General features: G+C 41.8%; 1 protein-coding gene and 1 pseudogene across 2 annotated transcripts in view; one reads left to right on the top strand and one right to left on the bottom strand.

Moving 5' to 3' along the window:
* The window catches only part of APBA2 (amyloid beta precursor protein binding family A member 2), a 239,136-nt gene that overhangs the window by 91,480 nt on the left and 123,368 nt on the right, over positions 1–24,288 (bottom strand). Inside the window, exon 3 of one of the 2 annotated variants that reach the window (XM_077869094.1) lies at positions 21,859–21,912. The exons of the other annotated variant lie outside the window; for it this stretch is intronic. The gene's annotated coding sequence lies outside the window, so the exon portion shown is untranslated. The remainder of the gene's footprint in view (positions 1–21,858; positions 21,913–24,288) is intronic. 2 annotated transcript variants of the gene reach the window in all.
* Positions 10,140–10,435, top strand: LOC144289845 (large ribosomal subunit protein eL36 pseudogene; annotated as a pseudogene).

The following is a 24,288-nucleotide window of genomic DNA, read 5'->3' as shown; positions in this document are numbered from 1 at the left end:
AAAAAAAAACCAACAAAATAGTAGTGCCATCAACAAATGGAAGAAGATACTGCTCCCCAAACAAAAAGCAGAGTGCTCCAAAAAAGAAATGATGACAGAACAGAATGAGCTCTTAGAAATTAATAGTAGTAGAAAGTATAAAAAACCTCATTATAGGAATTTAAAGATAAACTCAGGAATATCCCCAAAAGCAGAACAGAAAGGAGATAGAAAACTATAAAAGACAAGAAAGATGTATAGGATGAAATTAGGAGGTCCAACATCAGCTAAATGGGAATTCTGGAAAGAGAGAAAAGAGAAGGAAAGCATCAACGAGAAAATAAAAGGAAATTTCTCAGAGCCAGAGTGCTAGGTGAATCTTCTCTGAGTTCTGATTCTCTTTCCAGCATGGCCACCAAGATGCACCAGCTCAGGGAGCCAGAACATCAAACTCCAAAGTTTCTCATTTGTATGCAGGCAAGGCACTGTGCTGTGCAAACTCACCACTGAAACCATTTGCCCCAGGACCCAACCCTCCTTCCTCAAAAGTGATGTATGTCTTGCATCATTATTGTCTACTTGTACTCAGAATTTATAATCCTTTTTACTGGTTTTCTTGGAAAGAAACCTAAGCATAATGATCGCCGGCTTTATTTAATAAGCATGATCTGGAAGAAGGAAGCTGTTTAAAGTCTGAAGGGTGAAGGAGAAGGGAGAAAGAACAGGAGATGGAATGCAGGGAAAGAGAAACTGAGGCAGAGACCAAGGAGAAACAGGCAAAGAGGAAAGGGAGGAAAGAGAATCTCAGAGAGTAAGAAAAGACCCTGAAATCCAACCACACATCAGGGATGGGCACCCCACGGACAGAGAGAAGAGCTGCTCCTCTCTGCTCACCAAGCCTATCACCTGAGCTATAGTGTGACCATAGGATCACTGCCTTCTAAAATGCATTTCAGTGGTTCCTGATTTTCCACTGACACTTTTCTTTAATCATCGATCATAATAATCCAACCGGTGCTTTGCAGGGCACACTGCCCCTGGCAGCACATTCTCACACAGGGCCTTCAGGTTAGAAGCTGGTATTGCCATCCCCACATCACTAGGAGGTGCTACAGGCTAAGAGACCTTCCTGTCTAAGATCCTATGGAGAAGTCTGGATCCCTTAAGAACCAAGGGATCTCCCCATGAAAAAGAATAGGCCTGAATGTTTACTAAGCATCCATGCTGACAGTCATACTCTTCAGGCTCTGGATGCCTCATCTAGAATGAAGGCTAATACAAGCTGACTCTGTACTCTGAGGATCAGAGATACGTGCAAAATGTCTAACACAGCTCGTGACACATAAATGCTTCTGGTCATCATAATAAGTCTGTGAAGGTGGAAGGGGCAGGGAAGGAGACTGAGTCTCTCCACTGCAACGACCTGCCTAAGGTCACACCATGGTGTCTCTGCCTCCCAGCCCAGAGCTCGTCCTTCCAGTTCTTCCTACACCCTTGTCCCCTCACATCCTTGACTCACGATCTGCTACTTGGGTGCAAACATGCCGAGCAAGCAAGTATTCCAAATAGTGGATGGATCTTCCTGAGCTTGCCTGATGACTCCTTTAAAAATATATATATTCTCTCAACTAAAAAAGTTCTTTTTCTTCTTCCTGATATGATAATAAGCTCTACCACTAACAGCGCTGTCCAGAATCTAGGTCCTAAAATATTTCTATCCACCCCTCTCTCCTTACCATCCACCAGCAAACTAGACTGGTGAGTGCAGATCCTGGTATGGCAGCCATGAACTGGACAGGAGAGGTGCTACCCACTAGCAGCTGAGGTCATCACCCCAGGACTAGCTGGGGACATTTTTGTCTTTTAAAACAGGAAAATTTCTTCCACTGAAGATGCTGTAAGAGACATAAATGAGGGACCCCAGACACTCATTTTACAGGGTCCTCACTCACTGTAACTACCCTCAATGACATCTACTTAAGGACCAAGACGACTTGGCTGATTCTCCAAGAGCATGCCTTTCCTCTCTCTTTGTTTAAAAACAGGCATTCTGGACAAGCAACATGTAGATCTTAATAGGAATGACAGTCACATAAACACCAGCAAGAGACTGCTCTTTTTCAGGCACAAATCCTCAAATACCAGATGTGACTCAGTTTCATTTTTTTTATGCAACTTCCTTCAAAGCTAAAAAGGTAGTCCACAGCTATCCAAGACCCTTCTTATAAACTGTTCTCAGCAACAGAGGAGCAGAGTCACTTTTGATAGTGATTTGGGAGAAAATGTAGGAAAGAGACAGGTGAGAGAGACTGTCTATAGGAAAGCACCATGTAGATGTCTGTAAACGATGAAAGGGCAATCTGCAGACTGGTGAGCTTAACTGATTCTAGAATCAAGATTTTAGAATGACTGTTCAATAAAAATTTTTGCAATGATACAAGTGTTTTATTGGTGCATTGCCCAATGCAGTAGGGTTTGAGCATTTGAAAGGTGGCTAGTTCAACGAGAAACTAATGTTTTAACTTGCTTAATTTTAATTAATTTAAATTAAATATGAATAGCCACATGTGGCTAGTGGCTGCCATACTGGACAGAGAAGTTCTAAACTGTACTTTTGAAAGGGCTGGTTTAAGAAAAACCAACACCATCACCTTTAAGAAAAATAGCCATTGTGACAGCTAACCACTTGCCTGTGAAAATGACTCCCATTTCTCTCTCTGATAGGATATGTAGAGAGGTACACAAAGGAGACTCTGAAAAGAGAATGCACCTGGATTTTAACAAGATACATGACAGGTCCCGCCCAACAGTTTTGTGGGTCAAACTGAAATACATTAAATTGGATGTGACAAAATGAGATCGATTAGTGCCTGATTAAATGATCATACTAAAATGGCATCAATTCGTGGATAACTCGATCTGTGAGGACTTTTACAACAACTTGGGTGTTGTAACAACAACTCATGTTCCATCATGAGTAATAATACAGAAGACAGCTGCTCTTCAGAACCACAGAATACACAAAAACTAGGGTGGGAAGATATCCAGCCCAAGTGCAGGGATAGCAGAGACAAGGTTTAGCAAGAGCTCACATGGAAGATCCTACATGTTGTGCTCCATCTAGGTAAAGGTATGCTTTCACTGCCAGATACCCTAACGTGAGTCACCAACTCGATCCCTAAAGTGATGTCCTTTCACAAAACCATTCTTAACCATATAGAGAAGCTTAATATCTTTAAGGTCTAACCAAAAATTTGTATCAGTAATTGCACTATTTCTAGGTCTCCAAGACTGAAAAGCCCAGTTCATGTAGCACTCCCCATCTGTTCCTTCCATCAAAAGTGTTTATGATGAAGGTTATCTTCTTCCAAGATCATTATTTTTTTCCTTACCTCGAAGAGAAGTCAGTAGACAATTCTTTATAGCCCTTGTGACTAAGAGTATAAATAAAGGATGTGTAAAGAATGATCTGTTTTCTTATATGATGTCTAAAATCTGTATTACTTAGGATATCTGATGACTGGAAGCAAAGCCCCAAGTCTTCAAATTTTATGAGGCACCATTAACCATGACATAGTGGAGAAAACAAACAACATTATGCTTGATAAGTCCTAATTCTGGCTATGATGTACCAGTTTGTGCCAGACTAATGCTCTCACCAAGAACAACCAAAAACTCTTAATGGCATTTTTAAGAATCTCTATGGAAACATTAGAGAGCTGCCAATGCAACTAGGACTCGAGGGGCTAAAATCCTGACAAGCAAGAAAAGAAAAAAAAATTTTTTTTTTTAAATAGGATCCATGACCAGTGTGGAATCCAATGTGCGGCTTGAACTCACAGTCCTGAGAGATCAAGCCCTGAGCTGAGATCAAGAGTCAACTGCTTAATTAAATGAGCCCCATGACAAGTAAGAAAATATAACTGAAATAAGCTCAGCATTTTGTGCAGCTTTTCTCTCCAGGGCTTTTGTGGATTCATAACTGGTAGGAGCCAAGAGGCTTAAAAAACAAGCAGAAAGTGGTAGTTAAGACGGGACAGTACTAAACAGAACTTTTGGCAGTCTTACGAGGTTGGGGATACCAGAAATCGTAGTTTAGGGCTACTAAAGCAGTGAGAACCTGAGAAACCAACTCCTGGAAGGAAGAGGGAAAAGAAAAATGAGTCTGATATTTGGATATGGATAGGAAAGAGTGAAAGGTGGAAGAATGTGAACAAGAAAATAAGTAACATAGTATTTGGCTTACAACCCTAAGTATAAAATAAATATCCAGAAGTCCATACAGACATAAAATTATATGAATGAGTATATCAATAGATAAGAGAGAGAAGACAAATCTGTGTACAAGAATTCCATATAATTGGTTGGCTCCTGTCCCCTCATGGAGATGAAACATAACTTCCAAGTGATCAAGGTTAATATCAACAGTGATACGTTACGTATCCTTGATTTGATATGATGAGAATGGTATTTTTCCTTAGGCAGGCTTTGGATCAAGAGCCCACAACTCTTTTATAACCATTAGAAAAGTATCAGACACACCTAAACTGCAATATATTCTATAAAATACCTCACTAGTACTCCTTAATGTTGTCAAGGTCATCAGAAACAAGAAAAGTCTAAGAAGCTATCCCAATCTAAAAGTGCCTAAAGAGACATAAAGATTAAATTCAATGTGGTATCCTAAATAGAATAGCTGGAACCAAGAGAGAGAGAGGGAGAGAGAGGGAGAGAGAGGGGGAGAGAGAAAGGGGGGAAAAAGGACATTAGGTAAAAACTAAGAAAACTTGAATGAAGGACAGACTGTAGTTAATAACAATGTATTAATACTGGTTTATTACTTGCAATGTACCATTCTAATGTAGGATGTTAATAATAGGGAACAGTGGATGTAGAATACATGAACTCTGCTCTACTATCTATTCAACTTCTCTATAAATCTAAAACTGCTCCAAAGTAAAAAAAAAAAAAAAATCGTCTAAAGAAAGTTGGTGTAGCTATAGTGATAGATAAAGTAGACTTTAGGAAAAGAGGCATTTCTAAGGGGAAAAAAGAAGTAATTCATAATAAAACACAGGGAAACCACTAGGAATAAATTCTAAATTTCAAATTTATACATATAAATGTCATATGCTCTCAAAATGCATAAAGGGGAAAGTTGACAGAACTATAAAAAGAACAAATCTAAAATCACAGTGGGACACTTTAACACACTTCTCTCAGTAAATGATAACAAGCAGAATAGAGTCAGAATGGAAATAGATATGAACACCATAATTACCAAAATTTTCCTTGTTGATATATGTAAATTACTGCACCAAGAAACTACATATGAGTGCACATGGAAAGTTTTACAAAATTAATCGTATAGTGAGCAAATCTAAAAATGACTCCAATAAATTTTTAAATGTTAAAAATCACAAAGGATGTGTTTCTGACTACAACAATTAAACAAGAGATAAATAATGTGTTTCTGACTACTATAATTAAACAAGAGATAAATAATGTGTTTCTGACTACTATAATTAAACAAGAGATAAACAATAAAAATGTGACTAGAAAACATGCAGGTACTTGGAAACCAACCACTTTGAAAGAACTCACATATCAAAGAAGAAAATCATTATAAAAATTAAAAACATTTGAACAGGGATCCCTCAGTGGCTCAGTGGTTGAGCGTCTGTCTTCAGCTCAGGGCGTGATGTGCTGGGATCAAGTCCCACATCAGGCTTCCCACAGGAAACCTGCTTCTCCCTCTGCCTATATCTCTGCCTCTCTCTCTCTCTGTCTCTCATGAATAAGTAAATAAAATCTTTTTAAAAAATACAACCTATTAAAAAATAGTGTTACATACTCATATTCACAGCTGCACTATTCACAAGAGCCAAAAGGTGGAGGCAGCCCAAATGTCCATCAATGGATGAGTGGATAAAGAAAATGTGGCAAATAGATACAGTGGAATATTATTCAGTGTTAAAGTGGAAGGAAATTCTGACATATGCTACAGCATAAATGAAACGTGAAGACGTTATGCTAAGCTAAAACAAGCCAGTCACAAAGACAAATACTGTATGATTTCACTTATATGGGGCATCTAGGAATAGTCAAATTTATATAGAGAGAAATTAGAAGGGGAGTTGCCAGGAGCTGGGGGAATGGGGAAAAGAGAAGTTACTGTTTAATGGGTACAGAATTTCAGATTTGAGGGAATATAAAAAGCCCTGGGGATGTTTCACAACAATGTGAACATTGTTAACACTACTGAACTATACACTTAAAAATGACAAATTCTAGGCTATGTGCTTTTAATCGTAATAATTAAAAGTAGATTACAGCTAAAGCAGGCTTACAGGGAAATGTATAACTTTAAATTGCTTTATTAGAAAATGAAAAAGGCTACAAAAATAAATAATTTAGATACCCATTTACTTATTTGTGTATTTGTTTTATTTATTTATTTATTTATTTATTTATTTATTTATTTACGAGCAAGCCTGAGTGGGGAGAGGGACAGAGGATGAGGGAGAGAGAGAGAATCTCAAGAAGTCTCCTCACTGAGAGTTGAGCCTGACATGGGGTTTGATATCATGACCCTGAGATCAAAGCCTGAACTGAGACCAAGAGTTGGATGTTCAACCAACTGAACCACCCATGCACCACATGGGAATCTTCAATTTATAAAAACCTAGCAAGACTGATAAAAGTAGAAGTAGGAGGTAGAAGAGGGAGCATGTACAAATCATAATATTGGAAATGAAAAGGAAGATATCACTTGTAAAATATAATGATGGACATAAATAATACAAATAATTGTGACAATTTTTATGAAATACACAGCTGCCCAAAACACAACTTAGCAAAACTGACAACTGAAGAAACAAAAAATTCAAATGGTCCTGTATCCACCAAAGAAATTGAATCTGTAATTAAACTTCTGAAATAATTTCCAAACCCAGTGGCTTCCCAATTGAAATCTTCCAAAAAGAAATAGAAAGAAAGAAAGAAAGAAAGAAAAGAAAAAAAGAGAAAGAAGGAGGAAAGAAATAGCAACATTGCTCCAAATCTTCCAGGGAACATAAAAAGAAGAAACACAGCCCCATACGTTTTATAAAGTCATCGCTGCCTTGATTCCAAAACCTGACCTTGACATTATATGAAAATATTACAGGCAAATCATTGTTAAACACAGTTGCAAAAAAAATTTAAAAATTATTAAATCAAAAGGAGTTACACAAAAATCATATCATATCAGAAATCAGTTGGATTTAGTCCAGAAATGCAAGGTTGGTTTAATATTCAAACTCAATCATATAATTCACCACATTAATTAAAGGGAAAATATTCAATGATTATTTTATTAGGTACACAAAAAGTATTTGATAAAATTCAACCTCCATTCATGACAAATCTGTAGTAAACTAAAATAAAAGGGAACTTTCTTATTCTTATAAATACTATTCAAAAAAAAAAAAAAACTGAGAGCGACCAGCTTAATTCAAAGTGAAATACTGAAACCTTTTTTTTTCCTCAAGAGGGGACTCATTGAACTGGGGCTTGCCATCAGTGCAAAAAGGAAAAAACAAAAACAAAAAAACAAAAAAAAATATTACAACTAATAAAATAATTTAACAAAGTAGCTAAACACAAGGGAAACAAGAAACAGTCACATTTATAAATACCAGATAAAAGTAACTATAATACAGAATTTTAAAAAGCACACAGCAACAATAACAACAGCAAACAAAACAATTCCCAAATACCTTGGAAGAAATCTAATACAGGGGCTCCTGGGTGGTTCAGTCAGTTAAGCATCTGCCTTCAGCTCAGATCATGATCCCAGGGTACTGGAACTGAGCCCAGAGTATGGCTCCCTGCTCAGCAAGGAGTCTGCTTCTCCCTCTGCCCTTCCCCCTGCTGGTGCTCTCTCTCACTCTCTTACTCTCTCTCTCAAATAAATAAAATCTTCAAAGAAAATACTTTAAAATAAAAATCTAATAGAAAATGTTATATATACAACTACAAAATGTATCGAGAAAATTAAACCCAAAAAGAAAGAAGTTACATGTTCGTGGATTGGAAGACAGTATTATAAAGATATCAGCTCCCTTTCAATGGATCTATAATTCACAGGACTCTCATCAAAATCTCAGTAGGATTTTATAAGCAAATTTCTATACAGAAATTGAGAGAATGATTCTAAATTTTATACAGAAATGCAAAGGGCCAAACACAGCAAGATAATCTTAAAGAATAAAATGAAAGGACTTAAAACTAGCAGAAGTAAATGCTTATTATAAAATCACAGTAATTAAGATATTGTGATATTGGTGGTACTGGATCAAGAATAGCAGACCTGCAGAACTGAAGAGACTCATACATGTACAGTACTTTTAATGTTGTAGTGTGTTGTGATCATGTCACAGAGGGTGGTTATCTACCTCCCCACACAAAACTGGTTTGAATGTTGAGACTGGTAACACCAATTATCAAAAGGGTATGAAGAAATTAACTACTCACATATTGGTCTTTCTGGGGGAACATGGCAGGCACAAAACCCAGGCCGTGGTGGTTAGGGGGTGGGGCCACAGAGGAGTGTGCAAGCAGTGGCTGGGGCTTATGAGGTCTAAACTTTACCACCACCACCTCTCTAGGTTATAAGCGAGCTTTCTTTTTTTTAAAGATTTTTATTTATTTATTCATGAGGGATACAGAGAGAGGCAGAGACATAGGTAAAGGGAGAAGCAGTCTCCCCACAGGGAGCCCAATAGGAGACTCAATCCTAGGACTCCAGGATCTTACCCTGAGCCAAAGCCAGATGCTCAAACACTGAGCCACCCAGGCATCCTACATGCAGGCTTTCTTAACAGCTTTTCCAGATACAGGGCAGAAAGAAAAGCAGGAGGTGGAGTCTGAAAGCTGCCAGCAGTCAAACATCAAAAAATAGAATCAGACCTTTATTACAGAGAGCACTGGGGCTAATAAATGGTGCTGATTCAACTAAATTCCCACTGGAAGAAAAATGAATCTTGAAATCTACCTCATGCCATATAAACAAATCAACTCCAAGTGGATTATAGATCTAAAAGTGAAAGTTCAAACAATAAAGCTTCTAGAAGGAGGAGGAGGAGAATGTTCTCATATTATTGGGTATTATAAATTTCCTAAACAGGGCACAAGAAGCAATTATCTTAAAGGGAAAGATTAATAAACTAGGCTTTGCTTCACCAAAAGATACCACTGAAAGTGAGAAAGGAAGAATAAGAAAATTTGTGGAATGCTGGCATCCAACAAAGTGATCAGGTACCGAACGTGTAGAGAAATCCTACAAAGCACACAAAGAGAAAGAAAGCCCAACAGAAAAATGATCAAAAGACTCACACAAGAACTTCACAAGAGAAGATACCCAAAAGGGCAGTGAAAATACTTTTTTAATTTAATTTTTATTTTTTTAAGATTTTACTTATTTATTCATGAGAAACAGAGAGAGAGAGAGAGAGAGAGGCAGACATAGGCAGAGAGAGAAGCAGGCTCCTTCAGGGGAGCCTGATGGGGGACTCCATCCCAGGACCCTGAGATCACCTCCTGAGCCAAAGGCCGCTCAACCACTGAGTCATCCAGGGGCCCCAAAAAGGCTGAAACTCACTGATCAGTTTTCAGTGAAATGCAAATCAGAACCACAGGATCCCACTCTGTATCCACCCAAATCAAAATGACTGGCAACCTGTTGGGATACAGAACAACTAAAACTCTTACACTTATAGGTGGGGGTGGAATTTGTTATAACCACTTCAGAAAACTGGTTGGTAGTGTTCACTAAAACATAAACATACCTGTCCCCTACGATCCACCCATTCCATCCCTAAGTATGTCAATAGAAATGTGATCGTGTGTGCACATATAAGAACGTTCACAGCAGCAATAATGACCAAAAACTGGAGAAGATCCAAACTTCCATCAAAAGTAGAATGGGTAAATTCTAGTATATTTACACAATACACAACTACCTGACTGAAAACCAGTGCAACACCATGAATGATTCTCATTGAGTAAAAGAAGCTACAACAAAAGAGTACATGCTATATAGATTCATTCATTTAAAAAAATCCAAAAATTAGCCCTTCCGCCGCCGGAGCATCGGGCAGCAGCAGCCGTCTGCAGCCATGGCCCTGCGCTACCCCATGGCCCTGGGCCTCAACGAGCCTACAAGGTGATGGAGAGCGTCAGCAAGCCGAGGCCCAGCTGCCGCGGGCGCCTCGCCAAGCGCACCAAGTTGGTGCGGGACAGGATCCGGGAGGTGCGCGAGCGGGGGCCCCGGAGCTGCTCCAGGTGGCCGAGGGCACGCGCGCCCTCCAGCTCATCAAGAAGCGGGTCGGACGCACATCCGCGCCAACAGGAAGACAGAGGAGCTGAGCAACGTGCTGGCGCCATGCGGAAAGGGGCTGCCAAGAAACACTGACCTCCCTCTCCCCCCCACCCCCCCACCCCCAATAATAAAGCCTTCTCGGAAGCTCGGGGTCCTGTGCTGGCCCGGGCTCGCCGGGAGGGGTCTGGGGGCGGGGCGCTGCACAGACACGCGGGCAGCCAGGCAGGACTGGAAAGGGTTTTAATCATCAGTAGATAGTTCATCTATGCCGGAAAAATAAATAAATAAATAAATAAATAAATAAATAATCAATCAATCCGAAAATTAGCAAAAAAAGTATTTGGTGATAAGATTCTTGTTCCTTTGGGGTTAAGAGGGGATGTAGCTGGGAGAGAAGGCGAGGGGGATTCTTGGGTTCTAGAGACACTTTATTTCTTCATGGGGTGATAGTTTCATGGATGTGTTCACTTTGAGAAAATTCATGGCAACAAACACTTAGGATTTCTATGCTTTTCTGTTCATGCTATACTTCAAGTTAAAAAAGTTATTTGAAGGCAGCCCCGGTGGCTCCCATGGAGCCTGCTTCTCCCTCTGCCTGTGTCTCTGCCTCTCTCTGTGTGTGTGTCTCTCATGAATAAATAAATAAAATCTTTTTTTTTTAAGATTTTTTATTTTTATTTATTCATGAGAGAGAGAGGCAGAGACACAGGCAGAAGGAGAAACAGGCAGAGGGAGAAGCAGGCTCCATGCAGGAAGCCCGACACAGGACTCGATCCCGGGTCTCCAGGATCACACCCTGGGCTGAAGGCGGCGCTAAACCGCTGAGCCACCAGGGCTGCCCAATAAATAACATCTTTTTAAAGAAAAGTTATTTGAAAAAAATAATATGGTAGTCTACAGTGCTGGTCTTGCGCATTATGCAATTAACAACATAGGCTTTGAACAGGTGGGTCTCCAGAGCCTTCTTGCTTTTCCGGTCACAACGTTGTTAGTAAGTCCTAGTGGTCATGATGGGGTGTGGACTGTTAGTGGGAAGGAAGGGGAATGCAACTCACAGGAGACTGGAGAAGCCACCAGATTATGGGCAGGGGCTCAGTTTTAAAAGTTTTCTTCAGATTCCATTCTGAGCCAAGGGCTCTGTCTGCTGTCACGGCACGATAAACACTGCCCTCATTTCTGTGAGCCAGGCTTTCTATGATGCCCCAGTGCTCTGGGTTAAGGCCATCTGGGGACAGTACCCGGGCGAGGCTCACTTTCAACAGTCCAGCATTTGGAAGAAGGATCAAGCCTGCTTCCCCTACACACACTGGTACACACACACACACACACACACACACTCAGAGACTCACACTCATGAATGTGTGCACACACACATACATACACACAGAGACTCACACTCACATACAGACACATAATCAGACTCATACACACTTACACATACTTAGTCTCATTTACTTGAACACACACACTCACAGAGACTTGTATGTACAAGAGATTCACATTCACAGACTCACATTCTCAAACATATAGATGTATACACTTATAGACACTTATGCACAGACACAAACATTAACACAAAGACTCATACACGCTCACACACACACATACTCAGACTCATACACACACACACTTACAGGGACTCATTCACATAAACACACACACAAGACGCATATATACATACACACAGAGACACATATACACTCACACACTCTCACACACACTCCCTCCTGATAAAACCATCATAGAGAACAGTTTCCCACCTGGAGCAGACTGGAAGAAAGACAGAGACATAGTCACAATGACATGTGAAGCAGAGTAACAGGAGAGAGCAGAGAGGGAAACCAAGTCCCAGGATGATGGAAAGGCAGAAACTCAGGGGTGTGAAGAATAATTGTAGGTAGAACCTACATGTGTTAAGTGTCCCTGAGACTGGCCCCATGCTTTTAATAACATTCAAGAATATGGTGCTGTGTTCCTTCTGTTTTTCGAGATGTGGTAAAATAAACATAACATAAAATTTGCCATCTAGACCATTCTTCACTGTACAGCTCAGTGACATTAAGCATATTCACATGACTGTGAGACTAGCCATCCCCAGAACTCTTTACTCTGGCAAAACCAAACTCTCTGCCCATTAAACTCCCTCCTTAACCCTCCCAATTCCTTTGTTGGATGAGAAAACAAAGAGGCATCAGGTCCCAAAGCAACCTTCCCAACAAAGCAGGGCTGCGGGGCACCTGGGTGGCTCAGTGGTTGAGCGTCTGCCTTTGGCTCAGGTCATGATCCTGGGGTCCTGGGATCGAGTCCTGCATCGGGCTCCCTATAGGGAGCCTGCTTCTCTCTCTGCCTGTGTCTCTGCCTCTCTCTCTCTGTCTCTGAAAGAGCTCTGATGAAGCCTGATTATACCTATGTCTGGCACAAGACTGCTCCATAACAAAAGGCTACTGTTGCCTCTGGATCTGAGGTATAGGGGAGAGGAGTATGCTGATAGAAGAAGTGAAATCATCTGCAAGGTACCTTCCACCCAGGGAGCTGCCCTGTGTAAATATAGGACCTCACGGAAAAACAGAGGCAACCGGGTGCTTGCAGAGCTGAAAAGAATCCTTGGTTTCATTAAGTTAGCCACAGAGCAATGAACGTGGGCACAGCCAGGGTACTATGAACTCCAGTCTGCACCCCACCCCATCTCCACAGGGGCCTGAGGAAAGGGAGGAAGCTATGATTTATCTCTGAGCTACTGGCTCCCCAAAGCTGATTGATTTTTTTTCCCAAGTGAAATCTCACTTTGTCACACGCAGGAGCTAATTTTCTTCAGCAACTGACAAGTCTCTCGGCCTGGAATAACATCCTAATGCTCCTGCCATACAATGATGTCCCCACTCTGCTGCAGGACATCAAAGTGGGACTGTCAAGGCCTAGCATGAAAAAAACAAACACCCCAGTGAGGGTCGTCTTCCTCAGCCACGACCTGGGAGGCCACACAGATATTCTCTGTTTTGAAGGCTCAAAAGAGAGGTAGAGGTCGGTCGTCTCTGGGAACTACTTCGAGAATCAGGATGAGTCAAACCCACCCTCCCAAAGTACACCTGCCACTCCTGGAGACATTTTTACGAAAGATTAATGCAGAGACTGAACGTACTTCCATCCTGGTGACTCTTTCCTGCTCTTCACAGACTTGACTCCCACCTCCCAGAGAGAACAGAGGTCATGGCCAGAAAGGTCTCAGAATCTTCTCCTCCATCGCTCCCTCCAGAAAACTAGCAGCTCTCTTCATTGTGCCCCAGCCTCCACTTTCCCTCCTCATTGTGTCTGTTACACACTGCATCTGTTCTCTCCTCAGCCGCAAACTACAGTTAAAAAATTAATTTTCCACCTCCACAGAAAAATACCTTGTTCCCTTCTGTTTCCACCCCTTTCTCTTCTCCCATTCTTAGTCCATGTTCATGAAAAAGAAAAATCCCACAAGCCACTTTCTCTGCCTTTGAAAAAGCTTTTAATTCTAGCGACTCCCACCTGCTTACTGAAAATCCTCAGCCTCCTTCCCTCCTGGTTCCTGCCCACTTTCCCACCATTCTCTTCAGGCTCCTGGCTTCCCTATACAGTCCTCCACCTCTCATGGAGATCACCCCCACCCATGGTCTCAGCCAGCCTGGCTAAGGGCCTGACTGCTCAGCCTCACTCCTACCCCCTCAAAAGCTCCATGGTGTCCTTCATGAAGCAGGAATTCAACAATTCTTTTTCCACCTCAAATATGGTCTCTACACCCTCTGAGTTCCCACCTTCTGCTCCCTCCACATGGTTGTCAACTTTTCTTCCACATCCTACCAGCCTTTACTCAAGACATACCGTCTCTCCCCGGGAACCATATGAGGAGCCTCTGGTATCTGGGCCTTTGTTCCTTCTGCCTGCCTTCCACAGACACCTATGGTGTCAGCCCTCTGGTGAAGCCCTGTCAGGGTTCTCTGTGGCCATCTGAACAGGACAGTCTGGCCTCTGCTGCCTCATCCTCTGGCTCCTCTGACAAGCCACGTCAAGCTACTGCTGGCCCTGGAACAACACAGGTTTGAACTGAATGGGTCCATTTATACATAGTTTTTTTCCCCCCAATAAATACAGTATAGTAGTGTAAATGTACTTTCTCTTCTTTATGATTTTCTTAACAGCATTTTCTTTTCTCTAGCCTCCTTTATTATAAGAACACAGTATATAATACATTTACAGAATATGTGTTAATCAACTGTTTATGTTACTGGTAAGGCTTCTAGTCAACAGTAGGCTATTAGTAGTTAAGTTTTGGGGGAGTCAAAAGTTATACACAAATTTTTAACCTCATGGGGCAAGGGGGGTTGGCACTCCTAACTCCCACATTGTTCAAAGGTCAGCTGCATTCCCCAGGAACCGCCAGGCCGCTTCATGTCTCCACACTTGTCATACACGTATTTCTGTTTACCTGGAACACTCTGCCTTCCTCTCCCTCTCTCCCAGAAAGGTATACTCCCCCTTCAAGATGAAAGGTTAAACTTCACTCCTTCTGCATAACCTACAGGACTGATGAGTTACCTCTCCCCAAAATCCACTTGACAGTATGTATGACCACCAAAACACTTGACAATTCCTACACTGGCTAATAAAGTGGAGGTCAGCTGTTCACTTTCAAACCTCCTATAAAGACCTTGCCAGGAGGTGAGTGGTGCTCTCTCCCTGACCCCTGAGGCCAGGATATGGTCAATGACATGGCCTTCCTTGTAAAGGAGGGCCTCTGCCAAAGCTGGTAACAACCACAGGAGCCCTTCCACAGTCCAGGAGCAGAGCTGGGCACTTCTAAGTACTTTCACTTTGACAGCCATCCTGAAGGGCCGGCAGGCCACCTCCATTTTCCCTTGCAGACTGACCAAAGGAAATTAAGTGACTTGTCCAAGAAAGGTGTATAATCTGTAGTGGCTCCAGGCTCTCTGAAAGCAGAACTGTGGCAGTATGCTCTGCTACAACAGAGGAAAGCCCAGTCGTGCTACTCTGGAAGACTTAAGAAATGTTTCCATAAACATATATGTTGTTTATCAACTAGTCCAAGCACAGGCTGTGGTATAAAAATTGTTCTGACTTCAATTATCACTTCCTTGTGTATCTAGAAGTACACGTTGTCAAAATCAGTTTGGAAGATGATGAGTTAAACAGAATTAAATAAGTTATTTTCTTGCAGGATTGCAAAAGGCCTTTAACAGGGTGCTTTGGGATTCTCCAAGAGGGGGCGGTACAGTGTGTCCCAGCCTGATCTGAATGCAAATTACTATTTTCAGGAACATCTCATGAGACTCCACAGAATAACGTTTGAGAATGCCAGCTGACACACTCATGTAATTAATGAGAACTGGGTGTAATTAATTGGATCTGAATATTATTAATAAAAAGTTACATACAGTAATGGTTAACTTCCTTCAATTTAATCACACTAATTATGTTGGGCTCAACCTAGTAGCAGCTCATCGTGCTATTTTCTTAGCACATTTTTCATCTTTTAAAAAAGAAGGTGTTGATGAAATTTTTTCTCTCTTAGTAAGTGCAACTTAAAAAAAAAAGTTAGGTGTCAGAGCAGGCATTTTCAGGTATTTGAGAATACACAAACCAAGCCTGAAAGCATATCTTAATGGCCAGCTCAAGACTGTCTCTTTGCCTCCTCCCAGGAAGGATACCAATAATACTGGGGAGCTATAAGATGCCATGTCCTCTCCATTTATGATGTGGTTCATTATCACAACCACCCCCTAAAACCACAAGTCCCCATTTACAGAGGAAGTTAATGAGCTTCTGGAAGTTTAAAAGACTAGAGCTCCAGACCTTCTGGAGCATCTACTATACACAAGGCACTAGGCTGGACATTGGGAACAATGCAGAATAAGCAGGCATGTAAGTCCACAGAGAGATCAATGGTGATGCAGGAAAGCACAGAGCAGGCTCACACGGGACTTAATGTTCAACCAGCACCCCAAGAGGGTGGCCCATGAGTCCTGTCTGTCAAGATGGGGAGAAGCACACAGAAGAGGAATCAGCCACACAGGGCCAAAAAAAAAAGTTCTCATGGAGACACTACTGTTGACACAACAGGGCAAATGAGTGTGCAAAGCTGGGCTCATTCAGCCAAAATACAGAAACAACTCATGTGTTCATCAACAGATGAACAGGTAAAGAAAATGAGGTATATATGTACAACAAAATATTATTTCAGCCTTTAAAATGAAGGAAGTCGGGGATCCCTGGGTGGCGCAGCGGTTTGGCGCCTGACTTTGGCCCAGGGCGTGATCCTGGAGACCCGGGATCGAATCCCACGTCGGGCTCCCAGTGCATGGAGCCTGCTTCTCCCTCTGCCTGTGTCTCTGACTCTCTCTCTCTCTCTGTGACTATCATAAATTTAAAAAATTAAATTAAATTAAATTAAATTAAAAAAAATAAAATAAAATAAATAAAATAAAATAAAATAAAATAAAATAAAATAAAATAAAATAAAATAAAATGAAGGAAGTCCTGCCATTTGCAACACAGAGATGGACGTGGAGGACATGATGCTAAGTGAAATAAGGCAGCACTAAAGGACAAATACTAGATGATTCGTCTTATTTCTAAACTCCTCAAAGGTATAGAAGTAGACAGTAGAATTATGGTTGCCAGGAGGGGAATGGGAAATGGGGAGCTGCTGAATAGGTATAAAGTCTCAATTGTGCAAGACAACTAAGTTCTAGAGAACTGCTATTAACCATAATGTCTACAGTTAACAGGAAGGTTAGTACCTTAAAAAATTTTAATAAGGTAGATCTCATGTTAGGTGTTCTTCCTATGAAAAGAACAAACAAAAAACAAAGGGACACAAGGGAAGTTTTGGAGGTGATGAATAAGTTCTTTATCTGAATCATGGTGATAGTCACATGAGTGTATGCATATGGCCAAACCTCCCAAACTATACATATTATGTGAATTTTTTTGTTTACCAGTTATACCTCAATAAAGCTGGGAAGAAAATAAAAAAGAAATCCTAACCATTTCAATGATGAGATGAATGCAGCACTACCTATAAAAAAGTAAGCCTAGGAAGCTAAGAATTCCAGTTGAGTTTAGAGGATTAGCTAGTACATAGGAGCAAGATCCCCCTGCTGAGAAGGAAACACAACACAAGAGCAGAGATGTTTGTGTGGGCATACATTGAGGTGTGTAATAGAACCTCATCTCTTATCAACTTTCTCAAATACACAGAATCAGGGTAGAGAGCAACGTAACAAACATCCATGAATACACTGTTCAGGTTTCCCCAACATTACCATCCTCACCTCCTCCTTTTTCATATTACTTGTTCATTTTTTCAATTACATTGTCTTTTTCTAATTGATTTGGAAGCATTTCCTATACAGACAGTATGCTAATCCCTTCCAGTAAATGCATCTCAGATATTTATTCCAGGTGGCAGTTTCCTTGAGTTTTATATAGTGTCTCTGCTCTTAAAGAAGTTGCTAATATTGGTGTTTAATTAATCAGTCTTTTCTGTGCCTGTGTGTGCATCTTACCCTTTTCTGCCTCAAGGGCATAAAGAAAGAAACTCTCTTCTATACATTTTAGTATCTTGCGCTTCATTGCCATTAATTCTGTTGGTATTTACTTGTATGTATGATATGAGGTAGGGATCTCATTTTATCATTTCCCATGAGGACAGCCAGTTGGCCTGCATCACTTCCCACCTGATCAATAACATATCTCTGCCACTTCCTGAGTTTCTGTGCGTGTGAGAGTTTGTTATTAGGCTCACTATCCTGTCTTGCCATCCCTCTGTCCTCCCTATACAAACATCACACAATCTTAACTGTAACTTTCCATCAGGAATCTCACTGACTCGCCCTTATGCCAGCTTCCCCTTAACATTCTAGGTTTGTGTTTTCTTTTAAGGTCTAGTAGCTGGGAATTTCATTGAGTCTTATACTTTAATTATTTTTTATTTATTTATTTTTTTATTTATTTATGATAGTCACAGAGAGAGAGAGAGAGAGAGAGAGAGAGAGGCAGAGACATAGGCAGAGGGAGAAGCAGGCTCCATGCACCGGGAGCCCGATGTGGGATTCGATCCCGGGTCTCCAGTATCGCACCCCAGGCCAAAGGCAGGCGCCAAACCGCTGCGCCACCCAGGGATCCCGAGTCTTATACTTTAAAATCATTCCTGGTCAGATTTTACACAGCACTTTTATGTGTTTACACTTTGGCAAGAGCATGCTGACATCATTTCAGGGAATCATTTTCACAAATGCAACATCTTCTAACTTAACATATTCTCTGAGACTGCTTATGATTTAAACATAGCTTATTAATTCTCCCACCATTCCTCCAGGAAATCACTAAATTTATATGCAGTTGGCCCTTAAACAACGTGGGTTTGAACTGTGTGGGTCCACTTATATGCAGATTTTTTTTAATAAATACTCTATCGTACTGTAAATGTACTTTCTCTTCCTTATGATGTTCTTAATAGCATTTTCTGTTATCTAGCTTATTATAAGATCTGTATATAGCACATATAACATAAAAAATACGTGTTAATCAAATGTTTATGTTACCAGTAAGGCTTCCAGTCAACAGTAGGTGATTAGTAGTTAAAATTTCTGGGGAGTCAAAAGTTATATGCAGATTTTCAACAATACAAGGGTGTCCCTAACCCCACATTGTTCAAGGGTTAACTGTAATTACAAGACATATATTCTAGAGATCAACAGTCTGTAGGATTGATATCAGAGGACAGTGAGGTCAAGGATTTAATTCTCCCAGGGTTAAAAAAAAATAGAACACAGCCCCAAACTTTTATTGTAAGCAGAAGCATATTCACCAAGTTATTCTACGAGGAGATGTAAGGCACAGACTCTGCGTATTAGTATTCTGATGTTACAGTATGGGTCATTTGCAGTAGAAAAAAATAAATAAACCCGGGTCCCTTTTCTCTGCAGCTCTCCTCACAGCGATTCATTCTAGCATAATTGACATTTAAAAATATCCATCTCATTGCCACTTTTCTCTCATGGAAGAAATATACTTTTCTGCAGGGAAGCTGTAGAGAATTGTGATGAGTATATTCACTTAAATGGCAGTCCCATTACACCACAGATGGGTGAGTGAGATCAGAGAGAGAGCGAGACGACTTGTCTATTGCAGCTGATTTTGATACTATTAGAGTATTTCAGGATACATAAAGATCCCACTAGGTCTTTTTTGAGCTCAGAAGAAAAAAATACCTTATCCCTTGGAGGCACAAACAGAATTGCTCTGAGGCTCCATCAGAAAGCAATGACAACCCCAATTTCATTTAGATAAACTTGAAGAAGCCAATTTCAGAGAGGACAGTTTCCACAGGATGAACACACTGTACTGGCTGTTTGACCTGGGATTCCCAGAACGGAATTTCACTGCAGTCTGTGAGACCCCTTCCCCATAAGAACATCTCTTTACAAGCTATCCTTGCTGCCAGTTATAAACAAAATCTCCTCCTTCCCAGAATCCCCCAAAACGCTTCAACACTGTCACAGCTGAGGGTAGCTGACACACCTCCTACATGTGAGGCTGACAAATGTTTAGACAAATGCGTCTAAAATCAAACAGGATGGAAAAAGCCTCGTTGAGAGCACAGAAGTAAATTGGTAAACTTTAAAGACCAACAACTGAGGAAAAGTTCAGAAAAATGCTCATTTATTCTTCTGCCCAAACACATCAAAAGTCACACAGCTCCTCTGACGTTTCACTCTCTGATTCCTTTGGATAGGGGCTGATTATTCTTAAATATCTTATGAATGGGGACCCCTGGGTGGCTCAGTGGTTGAGCATCTGCTTTGGCTCAGGGCGTGATCCTGGGGTCCTGGGATCAAGTTCTACATCGGGCTCCCTACATGGAGCCTGCTTCTCCCTCTGCCTATGTCTCTGCCTCTCTCTGTGCCTCTCATGAATAAATAAAATCTTAAAAAAGATATCTTACGAATGTGCTACCCTCCGTACTCCCAAAAGCCACCACAGAATCCATCCAGGACATCCGTGACCAGAACACCCCCTAGTACGATGGGAGGCAAGTTCCTGCCTGTGTAGAGCACAGGGCTCTTGGGTGACTACCATACAACAGAGGCTGGATTAGAAACTGAAATAAATGCAGCTGCCTTAATTTACAAAAAAAACTAGACAGAAACTAGCTCTTTCAGTAGCTCTAAACAGCAGTCCCTGTGTCCTTCTACTACACCAGAGGCCAAACAGTGGTCTGAGACCCAGGTCTTGATGCTCTGCAGTATCCCAACCCTGCTCCTGCTGGTCTTCATTTCTATCCTCAGAATTGGCAAAGATCTTCCCCACTGGGAAACTCCAAATTTTCCCTCTCCTTCAGAAGTCCCCAACCCACTATACTTCCCTATAAATGACACCTGGGACTGCTAACCACTGGCATTGCCCAATCCCAACCCTGCGATGCTCCCTCCCATGGATGCATGAGAACCCATGGAATCCATCTGAAGCTCAGACCTGCTCTGGCATCAAGACAAAAAGCTCATTCCTGGGTGGGCTTCCTCACCTCCAACAACAGTCTGCCTTCTACCCCGCTCTCCAAACATACCCATCTCCTACACCAGCTCCCCCACAACCAAGCCACTGGGGGTCTCTGGCCTAGGAAAAAGAACACCTACATATTTTTAGCCAGAACACATCTCCTGCAAGTGTCCCCCTGGACCAGGCACTCAGGTGGCCCCTGGTCTACAAACACTTGGGCAAATCTGATACTATAGGTCCTACCAGGCAAGTGCAAGCCAAGTGCCGACCATGAGTCAGTGGGTTTGGACCACAACCCAGCTTCACCCACATGGCAACACAACACAGGGCCATTCCTCATCCCTGAGAAGCTTAGGAGGGCTCTTTCTGATTAAAGCTAGATTCTTCCTCCCAGCGTCCTAGATGTGTACTCCCATGGAATGGTGGTATACATCTAGTTAGACTAGCAACATTGCCCAAACTTGATAGTGAAAGGCTGTACGTGGTGTTTATTGTTAGTGATATCTATCTATTTTTGATATAGATAGGAATCAAGGTAGGAGTTACAGAAATAAAAAAAATAATAATAATAAAAATTAAAAAAAAAAAAAAAGGAGTTACAGAAATAAGTCACTGAATCTGGTGAGGACTATGGTTTTCAGAAATACCAGTCTAGTGAGGAGGGGATGGGGAGGAAGGTGTGTTGCTGTTGTCTTGGGGGTGGCTGGGAGAGGCATCCATCCCAGGCAGCAATTAATGCCCCGCAGAGAGCCCAGTGCTCACGGGCTCCTTAGCTGCATCCAGCCCTACCCTCAGACTCCCTGTGTGCAGACTAGCGCTGAGTTACACATCCACAGCCTCCCAGGAAATAAAGAACTGTGACAAATGCCCAGTTCCACTTGAAATGTAGCATCTCTTGAGTAAAACAATTCCATTTCACACCTGTCAGAAGCAAAACCTCACTCCACACAAGGTGACCTCGTATTTCTTACCAAAAACAAGTGGTTTGGTAATGTTCCCCAAAACCTCCTGATGATGAAATCTTTCTGAAATAAAACAGAAGGAAATAGAGGAAATTACTTGGGTTTCAGAAAAGACATGGGTGTTCATATAGAGCCCCTTCAAGAAGTATAGATATTGTAATGAGTGAGAGGTTTTGAATTACCTATAAAAGTGAACTGATTATAATTCTAATAAGATGATCACAAATTACCAGAAACAAATAATCTAAATGTTTCTTTAGCCATTCCTCACATAATTATTGCCCTTAAGGACATCAAGTTGGGCCAATAAAGCAATGGCTTGTGTATCACTCTGGGAGGAGAGACTATCTGCATTTTAATGAAGCTCCTCAAAGCACTCATGAATATGTATATCCCCACAACAAAGCCTGACCCCACTAGTGTGCAGAACCGGTATTCTGGGACACTTTCAGAGGGAGGTAGGTGTGCCTGTGGAGGCTGGAGGGGGGCAGTGAAGAGAGATTAAAGCAACAGAAAGAAAAGCAGGGCACGGCTCCTTTCCTCTGCTCAAGTCCACAGCCCACCCTTCCTCTTGGGCAAGGAGGTTTCTTAAAGAGAACAGAAAAGAGGCCATCAGGTTTCACACTCCTCTTGGATAGTGAGAGATTTGCAAAGCTTTGAAAGCAGAAGTCTGAGAGGTTCAATGTTCCTGGGGCTCAAGGAGAGGCCCTGGTTTGGATCAGGAACTCAAGGTGAGGGGCAGAAGATGGCCAGAGAAATAGAAACCTGGAATAGTAGGGTGGGAGTGAATGGGTGACGGGCACTGGGTGTTATTCTGTATGTTAGTAAATTGAACACCAATAAAAAAAAAAAATAAAAAATAAAAAAATAAAAAAAAAAAAAAGAGGAGAGGGATTTGTTGGTCATAAACATCACATCCAAATTCTTTCTGTTTTCCTCAATATAAAACTGTATGTTAACTATATTAGAATTAAAACTCTTTTTTAAAAAAATATTTTTTTAATTTTATTTATTTATTCATGGGAGACAGAGAGAGAGAGAGAGAGAGGAACAGACACAGGCAGAGGGAAAAGCAGGCTCCATGCAGGGAGCCTGATGTGGGACTCGATCCCGGGTCTCCAGGATTGCACCCTGGGCTGATGGCGGTGCTAAACCACTGAGCTACCCGGGCTGCCCGAATTAAATTTTTTTAAAAAATTCCTCTTCTCCCTCTGATTTGGCTAAAGACAGGGCATTATAAAGGAAAGTCTTTGTTCCTTTCAAAACCACACCAATGGCAGCCTCCTCCGTGGGGCCTCATCTGCTGGCAACAGAAGGTCTAAGAGCATTTCATGAATAACTATGCTGGTAGGATAGTTCACCTCCAGTCTGGTTCTGGGCTCAGAAGTCACTAGGGATGACACCATTCTTGGGGCGGGGGAGGTAATAGGGTCTTGCTATTGGCACAGGCAGACATGGATTCTACTTTCTCACAAAGGTCTAAAACCTGGACCCTGTGTTGACTTTTTTTTTTTAATGAAACCTGACAGCCACTCTCATTTCCCCAGACAGACATTTCTAGCAGTGGATTTTAATCAGGGAATTTGGGGGAGGCCCCTGCCACTCCAAACTGTCCCATAGATGCCTCTGGTCCAGATATTTTTTAAAAAATGGATTGGTTATCCCTTAGAAGGCTGAAGATGCTTCCATTCTGACCAAGCCGTGTATATATCTGTAATCTGCTTGCTCCGCTCAGGGGGAACTTAACATCCACAGAGTTGCTCAATTTTTTCCAAAGGTCTGGTCCTTCTATTGCCTTTCAAAACCCTTTACATCATCAGCCTCAATTTCAGCACATGTAAAGCATGGACAGTAAGATCGATCTTAAAGATGGTTGGCAAGGTGAATGCAACAAAGCACCCAAAACACTGCCTGGAAACACATTAGCATCAAACAGATTTCCTTCTTTACCCCCAAACCTCACCTCCCAGGACCTCCAAAAAAGAAGTGATGCCAGGGTCAGTGCACATACTAAATGCCATGTCCAGAGGCAAGAGCACTTCACTGGAGGTCATTAGACAGGGCCTCAATTCCTCACTCTGTTACAAGTTGGCTCTTTGAACTCAAGCAGTTCACCAAGAAAGACCTCTCTCCTCTCCCAGAATCCCCTACTCTAGCTCTGGGCCATTTTGACCAAGAGGGCTACAGGGAAGAGCCCAGAAGCTCTAGTCTACCAGCAGAGGCTAGAATTCTCCGCACATGTCTGCCATGTCTCACCTCCCCTCTCAGGTCCAGAGCCACCCACAATGCCCAGAGCCATGGTGGGCCTATGGAAATGACCATGTGCTCATGGATCCAGCCTCTCCCACTTCCTCCCAGCCCAGAAGCACCATGGGGAAACTCAGAGCTAGTCTGCAGGCTCAGCTGGGCTTCCCTGCCCTGGAGATGAAGCCTGTCCTA

This window comes from Canis aureus, chromosome 2 (assembly GCF_053574225.1).
Source record: "Canis aureus isolate CA01 chromosome 2, VMU_Caureus_v.1.0, whole genome shotgun sequence".
Taxonomy (NCBI): Eukaryota; Metazoa; Chordata; class Mammalia; order Carnivora; family Canidae; genus Canis; species Canis aureus.
Note: the sequence above shows the minus strand (reverse complement) of the source record. Positions and strands in the feature narration are given on the sequence as shown.